The 20,029-nt window shown below is 42.1% G+C and overlaps 1 protein-coding gene across 1 annotated transcript in view; it reads left to right on the top strand.

Moving 5' to 3' along the window:
- LOC106092857 (uncharacterized) overlaps positions 1-5,265 on the top strand; it is a 187,428-nt gene extending 182,163 nt beyond the window's left edge. Inside the window, exon 5 of the transcript XR_009398037.1 lies at positions 5,211-5,265. The gene's annotated coding sequence lies outside the window, so the exon portion shown is untranslated. The remainder of the gene's footprint in view (positions 1-5,210) is intronic.
- The last annotated feature ends 14,764 nt before the right edge of the window (positions 5,266-20,029 follow it).

Here is a 20,029-nt window from a genome sequence, read left to right on the forward strand (position 1 = left end):
CAGTTACTTTTAGCTTGCTTTAGAAAAAAATTGTAAAAAAAGTATATTTGATTAAAGTTCATTCTAAATTTTATTAAATATGCATTTACTTTCTTTTAAAAAATCCGCAATTACTTTTTGGGCAACCCAATACGATATCACTGGTAACAGAAGTTACATAAACTTCTATGCGGATGGTTCCAAACTAAACGACCAGGAGGGCTTTGGTTTGTACTCTAAAGATCTACAACTGGTCATTTCGAAGAGGTTACCCGACAACTGCAGTGTGTATCAAGCAGAGGTCCTTGCAATTATGGAAGTGGTGGAAAGGTTAAGATTTAATGTCATAAAGACGATTGGCATAAATATCTTCTCAGACAGCCAGGCAGCCATTAAATGCCTGGAGAACGTATTTCTGAACACAAAAACCGCCCTCGACTGTCGCATTTCTCTCCACGTAATGGCCAAACAGTTCGAAATTCACATGCTCTGGGTGCTGGACCACAGAGATATCCCAGAGATTTCTAATGCAGACGAGCTGGTGAGACTAGGATTGACCTTTCACATTCCAGAGATACTGGAATCTGTGGGTATGCCTCTAGCGACATGTAAGCTAAGTTTACAGGACCAGGCCCGAAGGACAACGAATGATAGATGGTCACAAAGAAGGGGCTGTGAGCAATCCAAACTATGTGGCCTAATCAGTCATTGGCTAGAATAGACGTCTCAGTCATTGTGTCCGTCATGACTGGTCACTGTCTATTAGGAAAACATGCTAACAGGCTGAAGGTTGCCAGCAATGACTTTTGCAGAAGCTGTGAGGACATTGAAGAAGAAGAAGAGACTATAGAACACCTGTGTGTGTGTCCCGCACTAGCAGTCAGAAGGAGTTCCACTTTAGGTTCTCATTTCTTTGAGAACCTGTCTGATTTAGCGGATGTGAACATTCGCAAGTTATTGGGCTTTTTAAAGCGATCTGGATGGTACAACGGTAGGAACTAGAAACCATCTTCCTTCTTCTGTTTCTGTGGTATCACAATGGACGAAAACGTCTAAGTGAGTCTGATGGCAGACTGCCATTTAATCCTAACTTAAGTTCGACCGGGCTGATTTAAGTTTTTGCATCCTTTTATGGGTCCAAAAACTTAAATCAAGAAATCGGTCTATATGGCAGCTTTATCCAAATCTGGACCTATCTGGGCCAAATTGAAGAAGGATGTCGAAAAGCCTAACACAACTCACTGGCCTCACTCAAATTTTGCCAAAATCGGGCAATAAATTTCGCCATTTATGTGCCCGAGACTTTTAATCTAAAGATCTGCAGCTCACAACTCACTGTCCCAAATTTAAGCAAAAACGGAAACGGAAACGGACAAAAAAGACATTAAATCGGCGGATCGGTCTATATGGGGGCTGTATGAAGATATAGTCCATCTTCGAACTTATCCTGCCTAAAAAAAAGAATTTGTGCAAAGTTTTAGGCTCAATATCCCCATTTTTAAAGACTACAATGGAGTTTCAACAGACAGACGGACGAACATGGCTAGATCGTCTTCGATTTTTAAGACGATTAAGAATATATATATTTTATAGGGTCTGAAATGGATATTTCGATGTGTTGCAAACGGAACGACAAAACGAATACACCCCCATTCTTCGGTGGTGGGTATAGAAACTGTCACTCTAACCTAACCTTTCCTTACCATATTGTTCCGATCGGTCTATCCGTGACGCGGTTTTTTGACTCGAGCGTTCCCCCAAATTATTTGACCTCTAGTCTGGATATCCGATTCATATGTTAGAGGTAGTTTATAGATGCGTCCAAAATTCACATATGATTAACCACATCTCTGATATATTGCATTTTTATAGCCACCACCGTAGGACGGGGTATACTAATCTAGTCATTCCGTTTGTAACATCTCGAAATATTGATCTAGGACCCCGTAAAATATATATATTCTTGATCGTACCGCCATTCTCAGTCGAATTTGCCATGTCCGTCCGTCCGTCTGTCGAAATCACGATAGCGGTCGCATTCATAAAGTAAGTCGCTTGAAATTTCGTACAGATACTTTCAGTTGATGTAGGTCGTTGGGGATTGCAAATGGGCCATATCGGTTCAGATTTGGATATAGCTCCCATATAAACCGATCTCCCAATTAGACTTCTTGAGCCCCTGGGAACCGCAATTTTTGTCCGGTTTAGCTGAAATTTTCCACATAGTGTTCTGCTGTGACTTCCAACAACTGTGAAGGGTCCTTATAGGCCAAGATCCTGATATAGCTCCCATATAAACCGATCTCCCCATTTGACTTCTTGAGCCCCTGGAAGATGCAATTTTTGTCCGATTTGGCTGAAATTTTATACATAGTGTTCTGTTTTGACTTCCAACAACTGTGCAATGTACGGTCCATATCGGTCAAGAACCTGATATAGCTCCCATATAAACCGATCTCCCTATGTGACTTCTTCAGCCCCCGGAAGCCGCAATTGTTGTCCGATTTTGCTGAAATTTGGCACATAGTGATCTGTTGTGACTTCCAATAACTGTGCCAAATACGGTCCATAGCGGTCAAGAATCTGATATAGCTCCCATATAAACCGATCTCCCGATTTGACCTCTTACGCCTCTGGAAGCCACAATTTTTGTCCGATTTGGCTGAAGTGCATATAGTGTTCTGTTGTGACTTCCAACAATTGTGCAATGTGCGGTCCAGATCGGTCAAGAACCTGATATAGCTCCCATATAAACCGATCTCCAGATTTGACTTCTTGAGTCTCTGGAAGCCTCACTTGTCATCCGAGTTGGGTGAAATTTTGCACGTAGTGTTCTGTTATGACTTCCAACAACTGTGCCAAGTTCAGTCGAAATCGGTCAAGAACCTGATATAGCTCCCATATGTTTTGGTTGAAAATTTGCACATAGTATTCTGTTATGACTGCCAACAACGGAGTAATGTACGGCCCAAATCGGTCTATAACCTGATATAGCTCCCATATAAACCGATCTCCCGATTTGACTTCTTGAGCCCCTGGAAACCGCAATTTTCTTCCGATTTGGAAAATTTTCATATAGTGTTTTGTTATGACTCTCAACAACTGCGCCAATTACGGTCTAATTTGGTCTATAACTAGATATTGCTTACATATTTAAGCAGAATCCATGGTTAGTGCCAACCAACCCGTCCATATCGGTCAAGAACCTGATATAACTCCCATATAATCCGATCTCCGATCCGATTCGACTTCCTAAGCCGCTAGAAGCCGCAATTTTTCTCCGATTTTGCTGAAATTTTGTACATAGTGTTCTGTTATGACTCTCAGCAACTGTGCCAAGTACGGTCTAAAACTCGGTCAAAAACCAGATATAGCTCGCATATCTTAGCAGAATCCATGGTGGTGGGTTCCCAAGACCCCATACATATTGTGAACATTTTTTCAGTCATTGTTGAAACTTTGTTTTTACATATAAGAATTACACAGAATTCTTTTCACACCCTTTGGTGGGCCCCTTTTAAATCCGTTTATAGTTTAACAGAAAATGGTAGTTTTTTTTGTGTTGCATTAGCAGAAAAACACAGACTTAAGGACATGCCGTTTGTCTGTCTTTTCGTTTGTTCATGTGGCTTTTTGCGGATTTTGCCAAGTGTGATTGATGTTTTTTTTTTCAAGCTCTAGTGAACCAAACGATTGTTATAACAAATGAAGCATGAGATCAAATAATTCAATTTAACAAGATTTTAATTTGCACCTAAGTTAAAAACGTATCGTTTTTCAATTGCAGCTGATTGTATGCCAACAATTTTTTAGTTTTTATAGATTTGGATTTTCTTTTATTTGACTGTGACTAGGGGAAATAGGGTTTCGATACGAATTTGCTTTTAAACAAGTAAAGCGTGGTCCGATTCATATATGCCCTCTACCATGAATCGCATTTGACACGTTCTTTAAGTACTTTTTCAAGTTTCAACGACAGATGCAGATGGACCGTACTCCTCATGACTCCTCATGAATATACCACGATTGAAATTTCAGCCGATTAACCGATCTGTTTATATGGGAGCTACAGAAAGTTATAAATCTACTTGAACCATACATGACAAGGGTGTTCCAAGCCATAGCGTAATTTTTCATTCGAAATTTCATCCAAAGCGGTTTCATCCAAGCGGTTTCGTCCAAAGCGGTCCATTGCGCCCCCTAGATACTCAAAAAGTCAAATCTAAATATCGGCTTATATCCCAGCTATATCAGGATATCAGCCGATTTGGACCAGTTACTGAAAGTCAAAACAAAATACCTCGTGCCAAATTTCAGTCAAATTGGTTGGGAATTGCGCCCTCAGAGGGTCAAAAAGTCAAGATACATGATCTGTTTATATGGCAAAGCAAATTTGGCCATGAACATACCATTAAGAAACTGGTGCAAACTTCTCACAAATCAATTAGTGCTGTCCCATTCAATTTTAAGCTCAGTGATAAGGGACCTCCTTTTTATAGCCGAGTCCGAACGGCGGACTCTCTCCCAGAGAGCGACACCTCTTTGGAGAGAAGTTTTTCCATGGCAAAGTACCTCACAAATGTCGCCAGCATTAGGAGGGGATAAACACCGCAGAAAAATTTTCTGACGTTCCTGCCAGGATTCGAACCCAGGTGATCAGCGTCATAGGCGGACATGCTAACCTCTACGTTACTGTGAGTGTTTATACGGCAGCTATTTTAAAACAGGGTTCGATATATTCCATTAACAATCCCAACGGATCTACGCTAATAGGAAATCGTTATGCAAATTTTTAAGTGCCTTGCCTTACTCGTTTGAAAGTTTGCGAGTTTTCAACAGACAGACGGATGAACGTACATGGCTGACTCGACTTAGAATGTCAAGACGATCAAGAATATATACAAACTTTACTGGGTCTTAGCTCTTTAACTGAATCCAACTTTGTGTATCATGTCGGCACGGCGTGTCTTTAACCAATCGGCATAATACTTTGCCGATAAAGTTTCTTGGGACATCAGGACATCCATCGCCATTTGGGCTCTATTAGTCTAGAGTATGATCTTGCTCATTAAGAACTTAAACTGCCTGTGTTGTTATTTGTGTCAAATTTAAGTTCATATATACTTTTATTCTACAAAAAAAGTTTTTGCCTAGTTTAAGAAACCCTTAGAGATTTTTTGAATTGCTACATTAAATTTGAATCATTTTTAATATATGAATTTTTATTTCAGGTGCGGATTCCACGTAATGCATATCGGTAAGTGATCTCAAAACTTGTAACATTCCAGTCATATAAATAAAATAGAACGTTTGAGATTTTTATTGAATTCTATTGCTTTCCTTTCTTACACAGTAAGTGAAGCAAACTTGATCTCAATAATATGATAAAATTGTTGAGGAAAATGTTTGCATTATCAAAAGCAAACTATTTTACATGGTACAATCACCACAGGATGGGGGAATACTAACCCAGTTATTCCGTTTCTAACTCTTCGAAATAATGATCTGCGACCCCATAAACTATTGGGTTGCCCAAAAAGTAATTGCGGATTTTTCATATGGTCGGCGTTGACAAATTTTTTCACAGCTTGTGACTCTGTAATTGCATTCTTTCTTCTGTCAGTTATCAGCTGTTACTTTTAGCTTGCTTTAGAAAAAAAGTGTAATAAAAGTATATTTGATTAAAGTTCATTCTAAGTTTTATTAAAAATGCATTTACTTTCTTTTAAAAAATCCGCAATTACTTTTTGGACAACCCAATATATACGTTCTGAATCGACTTAAAATGTCAATGTTAAAATGTCAACATATATATCCATGTCCGTCTGTCCCTCCGTCTGTCGAAAGCGCGACAGCGGTTTAACGAGTAAAGTCATCTGCTTGAAATTTCGTACAGATACTTTTTATTGATGTAGATCATTGAGGATTGGAAATGGGTCATATCGGTTCTGATTTGGATATAGCTCCTATATAAACGGATTTCTTGATTTGACTTCTTGAGCCGTAATTTTCGTTCAAATTCTTCTACGAGTAATCTCCTGATTACTCTTCTACGAGTAATCTCCTGATTACTCTTCTACGAGTAATCTCCTGATTACTCTTCTACGAGTAATCTCCTGATTACTCTTCTACGAGTAATCTCCTGATTACTCTTCTACGAGTAATCTCCTGATTACTCTTCTACGAGTAACTCTTCTGCGGGCCCGTGCAAAATTTCATGCAAATTGGACGAAAATTTCGCACAGAACCTTCTAATTGATGTAGCTCGTTTAGGATTGCAAATGGGAAATATCGGTTCAGATTTGCATATTACTTTACTTACTTACTTTACTCTGACTAACCGCAAAAGCCACGTCAGGCATTTCCGCAAGGACATCGGAAAATACAGATGACAGTCTTACTTTTAATGGCTATGACAGAATATTTGTTCCACTAGCCGAACATAGAATAGCGTTCCAAGCGCCTCGATCTTCTGCGCTCATTCTAAAATCTCTGACACTTCTTTGCTGAAGCTTCTTCATCCATTCTGACAACATGACCTAGCCAACGCAGCCGTTGTATTTTGATGCGTGTAACTATGCTATCGTCGTCATACAGCTCGTGGTTCATACATCGCCTATATTCTCCGTTAACGCAAACTGGTCCAAATGTCTTACGAAGAATCTTTCTCTCAAATACTCCAAGCACTGCCTCAGCTGCTTTCACAAGTACCCATGCCTCATATAACAACACGCGTAGTACCAGTGTCTTGTATAGTGTAGTCTTCGTCTGTCGAGAGGTGTCCTTGTTTCTAAACTGCTTACTTAGTCCAAAGTAGCATCTGTTTGCCAGTATTATTCTTCGCTTTATCTCAAAACTGGTGTCATTCGTCACAGTTACGGCGGTGCCGAGGTAGATAAAGTTACTGACTATTGTGATTCCCAACTTTCTCCATTTTCTTTATCTGCTCGGTTGTGCAAGGCTTTTTTTGGAACTGAGACCATCCATTTCATCTTATCTCCATTTACTGCCAGACCCATTTTCACAGACTCTCTTTCGATTCTTTCAAAGGCTGCAGTTACTACTTCCGGTGACCGACCTATGATATCGATGATATCTTTCAAAGGCTGCAGTTACTACTTCCGGTGACCGACCTATGATATCGATGTCGCCGGCATAGGCGAGTAGCATGTGCTCTCTTGTGATTAGTGTGGCATATCTATTCACATCTGCATCTCGTATAATCTTCTCCAGCAGGATATTAAAGAGATCACACGATAGGCTGTCTCCTTGTCTGAAATCTCGTTTGGTATTAAATGGTTCCGAGAGATTCTTTTCTATACTTACTAAGGAACGCGTATCAGCAAGTGTCATCCTGCAGAGTTTATTAATTTAGCGGGGATACCAAACTCAGACATGGCTTGAAATACCTTTGAACATAAAGGAATATCGAAGACGGCTTTATAGTCAACAAAGAGATGGTAGGTGTTGATTTGTCCTTCTCGGGTCTTTTCCACGGTAGAGCGCAATGTGAATATCTGGTCTAGGGTGGATTTACCAGGTCTAAAGCCGCATTGATAAGGCGCAATTATCTCATTGACTTTTGGTTTTAATCTTTCACACAGTACGCTCGAGAATATCTTGTATGCGATGGGGAGGAGACTTATTACTCTGTAGTTGGCACATTCCGTCTTGTCTCCTTTCTTGTGTACGGGACATAGTATGCTGAGGTTCCAATCATCGGGTATGCGTTCTTCTAGCCAGATCAGCGTGTCGCCTCTGGTCTTAAATATTTCAGCGGGTAACCCGTCGGCTCCTGCTGCCTTGTTGTTCTTTAGTCGGGTCACTGCTACTTGGACCTCTTTCGGACTAGGAGGTAAACATTCTATACCATCATCAGGGATTGGTTCTGCGGTATCCTCTTCGCCGCCAACATCGGACACTAGCAGTTGGATAAAATGTTCTTTCCATATCCTCAGCATGTTATCTGTGTCAGTTACCAGATGTCCTTCTTTGTCTCTGCAGGAGGATGTGCCTGCACCAAAGCCATCGGTTTGATGTTTAATTCTTTGGTAGAATTTTCGGACTTCATTCTGACTCCTGTACATCCCAATTCGCTCACACTCACGTCTTACCATTTTGTTTTTCTTTCTGCGGAATAGACGTTTCTCCTCTCTCCTTTTCTTCCGATACCTCCCTTTCATCTGGCGCGTTGCTACTGATTGCAGGGTAGCATCTCGACACTCTTGGTCGTACCATGGGTTTCTTGGAGGAGGCTTCCGGTACCCAAACACGGATTTCGCGGCATTTTCGATAGAGTGGGCAATAGTTTGCCACTGCGCCATTATATCATCGGGACAAGGAGTGCTTTCATGAAGCCGCGATTTTAAGTTTTTTGATAAATAGGTTCCCTCCGTCCGTCCGTCCCTCCGTCCGTCCCTCCGTCCTTCCGTCCGTCCCTCCATCCGTCCGTCCGTCCCTCTGTCCGTCCGTCCCTCCATCCGTCCGTCCTTTCGTCCCTCCGTACGTCCATTTGTCTGTCGAAATCACAATGCAGTCGAACGAGTAGCTTCTCGAAATTTTGCTCAATACTTAGTGATATAGGTCTTTGGCCATATTTGGATATAGCCGTCATATAAACCGATCCCCGATTTTGGTTTCTTGAAACCTTAGAGGCCTCTTTTCAATTCGTTTTGGCTGAAACTTGGCACAAAGACATCTGTTCTGATTTCCATTATCTACGCTAAGTATGATTTCAATCGGTCAAAAAACGAATATAGCCCCCTTATAAACCAATGGCCAGTTTTGACTTTTTGAGCCTCTATAAAGCTCAATTTTTACCCTATTTCACTAAAAGTTGGCACAAAGACTTATATTTCCACTTCCAACACAACAACACTTCTATGACACGCCATGACATGATTTGAATGATCCAATGTTCCTGTGGTACCACAATTGATGTAAACGTCTTAGGGAATCTGATGGCAGACTGCCACTCAAAACCCTACCTAACATATGATTTGAATCGGTATATAAACTGATATAGTCCCCGGTCCAGGGATTTGGCTTCTTGAGCCCCGTGAAGCCTCAGTTTAATTTGGCTGAAATTTAGTAAATGAAGTTCCAAAATTCACGCGATCCCAGGAATTAGGTTAACATGTCCGTCCGTCAGCTGTTTTTGAGTCTAGTCGAAACTAACAAATAAAGCGCAGAACTTCCATTCTTATACCCTCCTACAAATGTTGGGGGTATACTAATTTCGTTATTCCATTTGCAACATCTCGAAATAGTCGTCTATGACGCCATAAAGTACATATCCTTGATCGTCATGACATTTTCAGTCAATCTAGCCATGTTCGTCGGTCTGCCTGTCGAAAGCACGCTAACCTTCGAAGGAGTATAGCTAGGCGCTTAAAATGTTGCACAAAAACTTCCTATAAGTGTAGGTTGGTTAGGATTGTAAATATTTTGATATAGCTGCCATATAAAACAATCTCCTGATTTGACTTCTTCAGCTTCTAGAAGTCGCAATTCTTATCCCATTTGGCTGAAATTTTACAAATGTCGTTTTGGTATGACTTTCCACAACTAAATCGATTCATAACCTGATGTTGTTGCTATATTCTGGAGGGCGCAATTTTTATTTGATTAAGATGAAATTTCGCACATATCGTTGTGGTATGACTTCTAGGTTAGGTTAGGATAGGTTGAATGGGTTGCCCACCAAAGGTGAGTTCACTCGGTGGCCAGTTTGGCCCATTGTGGTACCCTAGAAAGAGAAAGGGAAGAGAAAAGAAGTGTGCAACCTCGGACTAGAGGTTATACACGAATAAAAAAAAACAGGAGGAGTAGAGAAACCCTAGCTGGAGGTGAAGAACCGCCCTTCGCTACGCAAGCACGAACCTACCTACGACGGAGTCTGTGTCACCCCCTTTTCGGAACCATCCTGTTCTCTCAACAACCTCAGGAGAGATACCAAAGGTACGTACGCAGTCCGACAACCATCCACCGCGTCCCACCTCGCCACCGACGCAGCCCTGGCCATCCCTTCTACTGTGTTCAGTACCTCCACAAATGGCACGAAGGCAAGACTGATCCGCCCGACGCAGACAAACCCCTCCTGGCGCACTCGTTCGCCCTCTCATTCCCTGGAAACCCCTCATGCCCAGGAACCCATGTAAACGTCACATCGTGGCCCCAGAGCCTATCCAGTGATTCCAAGCAGTCCGCCACGCATCTCTACCTCACCATCCTCGACCCAAGACCATGAGCGCCGCCTTACTGTCCACATAAATTCTGTGTTTCGAGGGCACTAGGCCCCTTGCCAGAATTTCTCTTGCGGTTACTGCGAAGGCACAGACCTCTGCCTGAAAGATCGTAATCTCGTCCAGGCGGTCTCAGAGTCATACTGATATCGAGTGCATCAGAGTAGACCCCCAATCCGGTCCCTGACTCCATCATGGAGCCATATGAGTTCAAACAACTGTGCCAATCACGCCCCAGGAACCCATGTCAGCGTCACATCGTGGTCCCGGAGCCTATCCAGGGATTCCAAACAGTCCGCCACGCATCTCGACCTCACCATCCTCGACCCCAAGGCCTTGAGCGCCGCCATACCGTCCACATAAACTCTGAGTTTCGAGGGCGGTAGGCCCCTTGCCAGAATTTCTCTTGCGGCTACTGCGAAGGCACAGACCTCTGCCTGAAAGACCGTACACTTGTTCGGCAGTCTCAGAGACATACTGATATCGAGTGCATCAGAGTAGACCCCCAATCCAGTCCCTGACTCCATCTTGGAGCCATTAGACTTTAAACAACTGTGCCAAGTATGTTCTAAATCAGTCCATAACCTGATATAGCTGCCATAGCTGCCATATAAACCGATCTTTCGATTTGACTTCTTGGGCCTCTTGAGGGTGCAATTCCCATCCAATTTGGCTGAAATTTTGCAGATGTAGGTTTGGTGTGACTTGTTATAGCCCAATTACAATGACGTGCTGGGGAGCTTCACATCTAAGTAGGTTCGGGACCTCAAAGTTTCGGTGGCCCTCAAAGCTTGTCACCTAGGGACTCGAACCTGGGCACACGTAGCTGGGGTGAGAGCTGTTGCCTTTGTCTAGCTTTCGAAGCCATCAATACAACTTCCAAAAGGTGCACCCAAATGGCATGTGTATGACATGGAAGCTAGGTTATCGTATAGAGAAAAAGTTCATCACTACAAAGAAATTTTTCTTTGAAAGAACTGCTTGTGTGAAAGGTGTCAGACTTTTGTTAGTGTCGTGCATACATCGTAGATTTTTACGGTATATTCGATATAAGTACGACCGATCAATGTATTGCCCTTTAAACTTCACACCTTATATGGCCAATGAGTTATTTTAACCAAATGACGAAACGCTTCCCATAGTGGTCGGTGTGTGTTGTGATATCTGGTTTTCCTTTTCCATTGCAAATATCTCCGATCGTTAAGATCGCCTCTAAACGAAAAATTGTGAAACTAAATGATTTTCGCCCACAGGCAAAAAAGAACTTGTTAACAAAATATGGCCCATGAGTTATTCGAACCAAATGACGAAACGCTTTCCATAGTGGTGTGTGTGTGTGTTATGATCTCTAATTTTCCTTTTCCATTGCAAAAATCTTCGATTATTCAGCTCGCCTCGAAAAAGAAACAAACGAAAAATTGTGAAATTAAATGATCTTGGCCCTTTAGGCAAAAAACTATGCTAACAAAATATAGCCGATGAGTTATTCTAACCAAATGACGAAACGCCACCCATAGTAGTTGGTGTGTGTTCTGATGTCTGGCCTTCCTTTTCCATTGCAAAAATCTCCGATCATTGAGCTCATCTCGAAAGGGATACGAACGAAAAATTCTGAAATTAAATGGTCTTCGCCCTACAGGCAAAACAAGTTTCTAACAAAATTTTGTTTGTACACTGAAAAGGCCTATTTTCAAACCATTGTCCGCACTTCGGTCTAGACTATAAAGAATTTGGCAACGGATATGGATTTTTACTTTTGGTTGGAATGAAAAAAGATTCCTTGTTTGCTTCACTCCAAGTTCACCAACTTATGTTATTTACATATGCCCCATACATATGTCCTCACACACACTCATGCAAAATTGTTTACCTTGTATACCATCCACCATAGGAAGGGGGTATACTAATTTCTTCAATCTGTTTGTAATATGTCGAAATATTGATCTGAAACTCAACAAATTGTAGATTTTCTTGATCGTCTTGATATTTCAAGTCGATTTAGCTATGTTCGTCCGTCCGCCTGTCAAAAGCACCCAAACTTTCGAAGGAGAAAAGCTTGGCTGCTAAAACCTTGCACAAATACTTCCTTTTAGTGTAGGTCGGTTGGGCCCTATCCGCCCTTGTTTTGATATAGCTCCCGATTATATTTCTAAAGACTATACAGCGTAATTTATATCCGATTTGGCTCATATGTAGAACAGTGACTTCTTCTACGACCTTCAATATAGTTGCCAAATAGGGTTTAAATCGGTTCATAACCTGATATAGTTCCCATATATACTGATTTCCCGATGTCATGTGTTCAGCCCCTAAAGGGAGCAGTTCTTGTCCGATTTGACTGAAATTTTGCTCAACGACTTCTATGACTTTTAACATACGTGCCAAATATAATGGAGGTCACCGTAGCGCAGAGGTTAGCTTGTCCGCCTATGACGCCTGGGATCGAATCCTGGCGAGACCATCAGAAAAATTTTCAGCGGTGATATTCCCCTCCTAATGCTGGCAACATTTGTGAGGTACTATGCCCTGTAAAACTTCCCTCCAAAGAGGTGTCGCACTGCGGCACGCCGTTCCAACTCGGCCATAAAAAAGAGGCCCTTATCATTGAGCTTAAACTTGAATCGGACTGCACTCATTGATGTGGTAGAAGTTTGGCCCTGTTCCTTAGTGGAATGTTCATGGGCAAAATTAGCAATTTGCAAAATTTGCCAAATATAATTTCAATCGGTTCATAACCTGAAATGGTTTCCATATATAATGATTTCTCAATTTTACTTCTTGAGCCCCTATATGGGATGACTCTGATTCAATTTGGCAGAATAACTGAATAACTCAATATCTTCTACTCTGTCCTCCAACCTCTAAAACAAGAATAGCCTAGAATAGCTTAGCAATTTTTATCCATTATCCTTTGTTGTCCTTTAAAATGTTATCTGGCAAAGAACTTGACAAATTCCATCCATGGTGGAGGGTATATAAGATTCGCCCCGGCGAAGCTTAGCACATTTTTGGGAGCTATAACCTAAACAGAGGTTTTGTTTGTGTTGTTGAATGTTTATTTAGTGGTGTGCTGACAAATTTCGTTTTTTTTTTAACACAAAAGTCTGTGTATGAAGGATACACAAAAGAGCCACAAGTGTGATGTGTGCGACGGAGAAGACCACAAACTCTTGACCAAACATTGGCTTTGTACAAGCATCGGCAGCATAGAATGACAATGTTAATATTTTTTTCCCCTACTCTTTTTTTGTTGTGAGTTCGAATTGATTTAAAAATGCTTCTATGAATACAAATTGTTATACTATGGGTGGGCATATGTTTCTCTTTTCTAAATGTGATACAAAAAGTGGCGAAAAATTTGCATAGAAATCCTTTAACATAAGCACCATATTGGTTTTGAATTTGAACAAATATTCATAACAATTTTGTCGTTATGTCGTTGGGAATTTTGACTTCGCTGAAACTAGGACTGAAGGGTAATTTTTTTATGTTCGTTTAGATTAGAAGTAAAGTGATTGTTTGTTGATAAAATTTCTCCCTAAAAATGTTTGAATACAAGATCCTTCATGGAGTAGCTGCAGTCGCGGCCATCAGCGTTATCGAGCGGTGAGTCTCAGTGCGAGGCCAGGTGACACCGGTTATTGCTTAAAAACTGAGTGCCTACAATGCTTGATATAGCAAGGTGAATTATTGGCGCCGTTAAATAACCAATGGTCCTCATGTTCCCGCGGCTATGAACCGGCTCGAGTGAGCAGCTTTCACATGGTATATAAATATCCCCATCAAATGTCGCCAGCATTAAGAGGGGACAACCACCGCTGAATATTTTTATAGCATTCGCCATAGGATGAGAGTATACTAATTTCGTCATTCCTTTTGTAACACATCGGAATATTCGTCTAAGACCTCATAAAATATACATAAATGTATATTCTTGATCTTCATGACATGTCCGTGTGTCCGTCCTTTTGTCCGTCCGTCCTTTTGTCCTTCCGTCCTTTTGTCCGTCCGTCCTTTTGTCCGTCCGTCCTTTTGTCCGTCCGTCCTTTTGTCCGTCCGTCCTTTTGTCCGTCCGTCCTTTTGTCCGTCCGTCCTTTTGTCTGTCCGTCTTTTTGTCCGTCCGTCCTTTTGTCCGTCCGTCCTTTTGTCCGTTCTGTCTGTCCGTCCGTCCTTTTGTCCGTTCTGTCTGTCCGTCCGTCCTTCTGTCCGTCCGTCCTTCTGTCCGTCCGTCCTTCTGTCCGTATGTCCTTCTGTGCGTCCGTCCTTCTGTCCGTCCGTCCTTCTGTCCGTCCGTCCTTTTGTCCGTCCGTCCTTTTGTCCGTCCGTCCTTTTGTCCGTCCGTCCTTCTGTCCGTCCGTCCTTCTGTCCGTCCGTCCGTCCGTCCTGTCCGTCCGTCCGTCCTTCTGTCCTTCCTTCCTTTTGTCCGTCCGTTCTTTTGTCCGTCCGTCCTTCTGTACGTCCGTCCTTCTGTACGCCCGTCTTTCTGTCTGTCCCTCTGTCCGTCCGTCCGTCTGTCTGTCGAAAGTACATTAACTTTCGAAGGAGGAAAGCTAGGCGCTTGAAATTTTGGACAAATACTTCTTATTAGTGCAGGTCGGTAGGGATTGTAATTGGGTAAATGTAATCAGTCATGTTTTGATATAGCTGCCATATAAACTGATCTCCCAATTTGACTTCTTGATTTTCTAGAGGGCTTATCCTATTTTGGCTTATCCGATTTGGCTGAAATTTCGCACATGGTGTTTCGGTCTGACTTCCAACAATTGTGCCAAAAATTGTTCAACTCAATTCATAACCTGATATCCTCTTTTCATTAATTGGCTATGGCAGAACATTTGTTCGTCTAGCCGAACACAGAATAGCGTTCCAAGCGCCTCGACCTTCTGCGCTCATTCTAAAATCTCTGTCACCAAGTTTCGAGGTGTCTCCCACAACTTGATCTTTCCATTGGGATTTTGGTCTTCCCGATTTGCGTGTACCACCGTGTTTGCCTTAAAAAGACTTTTGCTGGAGCTTCTTCATCCATTCTGACAACATGACCCAGCCAACGCAGCCTACAACATCTTGATGCGTGTAACTACATACAGCTCGTGGTTCATAATTCTCCTAGATTCTCCATTAACGCAAATTGGTCCATATATTTTACAAAGAATCTTTTCCTCAAATACTGCAAGTACTGCCTCATCTGCTTTCACAAGTACCCATGCCTCGGAGACATATAACAACACGGGTAGTATCAGTGTCTTGTACAGTGTAATCTTCGTCTATCGAGAGGTGGCCTTGTTTCTAAACTGCTTACTTAGTCCAAAGTAGCATCTGTTTGCCAGTATTATTCTTCGCTTTATCTCAAAACTGGTGTCATAAGTTTCGGTTACGGCGGTGCCGAGGTAGATAAAGTTACTGACTATCTCAAAGTTGTGTTTCCCAACTTTCTCCATTGTCTTTATCTGCTCGGTTGTGCAAGGCTTTTTGGGAGTTGAAACCATCCATTTCGTCTTATCTCCATTTACTGCCAGACCCATTTTCACTGACTCTCTTTCGATTCTTTCAAAGGGGCAGTTACTACATCCGGTGACCGGTTTATGATATCGATATCGTCGGCATAGGCGAGTAGCATGTGTTCTCTTGTGATTAGTGTGCCATATCTATTCACATCTGCTTTCTCGTATAATCTTCTCCAGCAGGATATTAAAGAGATCACACCATAGGCTGTCTCCTTGTCTGAAACCTCGTTTGGTATTAAGTGGTTCGGAGAGATTCTTTGCTATTCCTACTGAGGAACGCGTATCAACAAGTGTCATCCTGCAGAGTCTTATTAATTTTGCAGGGATACCAAACTCAGACATGGCTTGAAATACATTTGAATGTAAAGGAGTATCGAAGACGGCTTTATTGTCCACAAAGAGATGGTAGGTGTTGATTTGTCCTTCTCGGGTCTTTTCCACGGTATGGCGCAGTGTGAATATCTGGTCTAGGGTGGATTTACAGGTCTAAAGCCGCATTGATAGGGCCCAATTATCTCACTGACATTAGGTTTAAATCTTTTACACAGTACGCTCGAGAGTATTTTGTATGCGATGGGGAGGAGACTTATTTCTCTGCACATTCCGTCTTGTCTCCTTTCTTGTGTACGATACATAGTATGCTGAGGTTCTAATAATAGGGCATGCGTTATTCTAGCCGGGTCGCGCAGATAAGCTGATGCATACGCCTTATCAGCGAGTCGCCTCCGGTCTTGAATAGTTCAGGCAACCCGTCGGCTCCTGCTGCCTTGTTGTTCATTAGTCGGTTCACTGCTACTTGGACCTCATTCTGACTGGTTTTGGTTCTGCGGTATCCTCTTTGCGGTCAACGGCGGACACTACCAGTTGGGTAAAATGTTCTTTCCATATCCTCACCATGTTATCTGTGTCAGTTACCAGTTTTGCTTCTTTGTCTCTGCAGGAGGATGTGCCTGCACCAAAGCCTTCGGTTTGATGTTCAATTCTTTGGTAGAATTTCCGGACTTCATTCCGACTCTTGTACATCTCAATTCGCTCACACTAACGTCTTTCCATTTCCTTTTTCTTTCTGCGGAATAGACGTTTCTCCCCTCTCCTTTTCTCCCGATACCTCTCCTTCACCTGCGTGATGCTCCAGATGCCACATTCTTGGCTTCAGTACATCTCGACGCTCTTGGTCGTACCATGGGTTTCTTGGAGGAGGCTTCCGGTATCGAAGTACGGATTTCGCGGCATTTTCCTTGGAGTGGTCAATAGTTTGCCACTGCGCCATTATATCATCGGAACAAGGAGTGCTTTCATCAAGCAGTTGCGTCAGTCGAGTGGAGTATACCGCTTCCATTTGTTGTGTTTGCAGCTTTTCAATGTCCAGCTTTCGTGCAGTGTCAGATCGTACTTTTCTCGCCATGTTCAAACGGGAACGGGTGCGAACCTTTGCTGCAACAAGGTAATGATCCGAATCTATGGATGAATGCCTTCCATCTATCACAACGTGATCACTTTAGTTTCTCGTGTTTTGATCGGGTGACAGCCATGTGGCTTTGTCAATATTTTTATGTTGAAATCTGGTGCTACTAACTACCATGTTTTTTGCCGCAGCGAAATCTATCAGCCTCAACTAATTACTGGACATTATCTCGTGGAGGCTAAACTTTCCGACTGTTGGACCAAAAATGTCTTCCTTCCCTATCTTCGCATTAAAATCTCCCAGAAACGATTTTAATATCATGGGCGGGGCAGCGGTCATATTCTCTCTCTAGGCGCCCGTAGAAAATATCCTTGTTCTGCTCACCTTTGTCTTCCGTCGTGCAGATCCGCAGATTGTGGTCCGTTTTTCGTTTGCGTGGATCGCCAACGTTAGGGGAATTCGTTATTACTATTCCCTTGTTTGTCAGAGTAATTCTTAAAATTTTCCGGGAGCGGATTACTGGCCCAGCGCCCCAATCGCATAGGTTATATGAGATAGCATATATATCCCTCAATATCCCGAGCCGCTACCTCCAAGGTCCGGTGCTCGCTTCCAGCCGTTCCTAACCGGGGAACAGAGGCTGATCTTGTTGTTGTTAAGAAATGCTACCATTGCGTATTCCTTAACAGTGAGAGAACCTTCGATGTAGCCATCGAAGTCCACTGAAGGGCTGTTTCAGTGGACTTGCCTTTACTATATGCGTGCTGTTGCGAGACAGACAATCGCCATGGATCTTGGCATTAAGATATTTTCTATGATCCTCTCTAGAGTCTCCAGTATAAACGATGACAAACTAACAAGAGCAATATCTTTCGTCTTCGTTTGATAAGTTTTTCTTGCTTTTGGAATGAAAATGGATTTACCCCTAGACCCACCTTTGGTTGCCCACTTCGCTGTCACAAGCTGTAGAGCTTCCTGAAGTTTACCTCTATGAGTGCTGGGAAGCTTTTCCTTGACCGCAATAGACAATTCATGTGCATTTGGGACTACTTTTACTCGGTTTTCTTTCCCCAAAGTAGCGGCGACAGTACACCTCCGCTTCTAACCCATATTTTTAGATCTACAGATCCCAAGTCTGCCGCAATGCATCTTTCAGTAGGTAGGTTATTAGCAAGTTTTCTTACGGCAGTACTGATGCCTAGAAACTTCAGCTCCCTCATGATTAATGTTGGTTTTGCATTATTGAAAGCGAGAGAACCGTCTATGTAGCCGACTAGATCGTGAAGGTTTACTGCAGTGGACTTGCCCTTACTTTATGCATGCGTTGCCGAGACCGGCGATCTCCAGCTATCTTTGCCATAAGATATGTTTCTATCAACCTCTCAAGAGACTTCTGCATAAATGTTGACAGTCTAGTATGACGAACATCTTTTTCCTTTATGTGGTAAGATTTTCTTGCTTTCGGAATAAGAATGACCTTTGTGTCTCTTCATCCCACAGCTACGTACGACAAGCTGATTCAATCAGAGTACATCTGCTAAAGCCAAGGAGCCGGCTTAACGGATGCAACCAGACGGTTTAAAGGAGTCAAAACTAAAGTGTCATACATATCTTGATATCTTTCGACCTGACTTCTTGAGCACATTAAACGCATGTGCTTTCTTCCCAATTCGTTCAACTTTAAGCCTGGTGGGCTTTGTTGGGACTTAACATAATTTTTGATTTTAGTTTTACAGAGATGAGATTTTAGGGACATATAAAATGTTTTTTTTTCTATGTACATAACATCACTCCTTATTTTGTTATACTTTCCGTATAACAAAACTGTTCTGCCCATTACAGCAGGAAAGCTTACTATCCACAAAGCAAAATTTATCAAAAAGTGACCGGAAAATTATATTAAAATAAAAGCTAGAATCAAGTTTTGTATAGGTATAGTATATGTATGCAAGTGTGTATATATAAAAGTTTTGACAGAAATGAGTGAGATAAGTACCCCACCCCCGAAATAGCCAGTAAACAGGAAATATTTCAAAAATGGTAGTATAGGACTCAGAGGATATACATTTGGGAGTACGCATCAATGAGTGCTTTCCGATTCAAGTTTAAACTCAATGATAAGGGACCTTTTTTAAAGCCAATTCGGAACGGCGTGCCGCGACACCTCATTGGGGAGAATTTACATGATCATGCATGGCTTTGTACAGCGAAAATTTCGGCTGCAATAAGAGAGGATAACTACCGCTTTAAATTTTCTTCGATGTTTTCGACAGGATTCGAGCGCCGACGTTCAGCGTCATAAGCGGACATGGGCTGCAGTGGCAAAAATGCGATATCCACATTCAAGGCGAATTATCCCCACCCTAAAAAGAAATTAGAGAGTTAAAGAAGGCGCAGTGGAGTGGGCCCGGTTCGGCTAGTCTTCTTATATATAAAAATCAATTTGTATTTGTTTGTAGGTTTGTTTGTGTTTTCGTTGTAGACCTAGAAACGGCTGAACCGATTTTCTTGAAATAGCATAATGATACCGTGGTGAAATTAGTGTACTAAATTTTTTGATATTTAAAGGGAGGGGGGGGGGGGGGGGCGGACCCTTCCCCTTACCCTAATTTTCAGAAACGCCAGATCTCGGAGATGGGTGTTGCGACTTAAGCGAAATTTTGTGTGCTCTCATATAGTTCCCTAAAAATAAAAATTTGGCATCCAAATTTCGGATAGGGTACCTAGGGGGCCGCCCAACACTAAAATCTACAAACATATATTTAAACCAATCACGACAATATGGGACTCAAATGAAATGTATTTAGGATAAGAAAACGTATCTGATATCCAAAGATACACTTTCTTATACTTATAGAGGGACCACCCCTACCCTCAAACACCCCTAAATCCGGCAT

The sequence above is a fragment of the Stomoxys calcitrans genome, chromosome 4 (genome assembly GCF_963082655.1).
Source record: "Stomoxys calcitrans chromosome 4, idStoCalc2.1, whole genome shotgun sequence".
NCBI lineage: Eukaryota > Metazoa > Arthropoda > Insecta > Diptera > Muscidae > Stomoxys > Stomoxys calcitrans.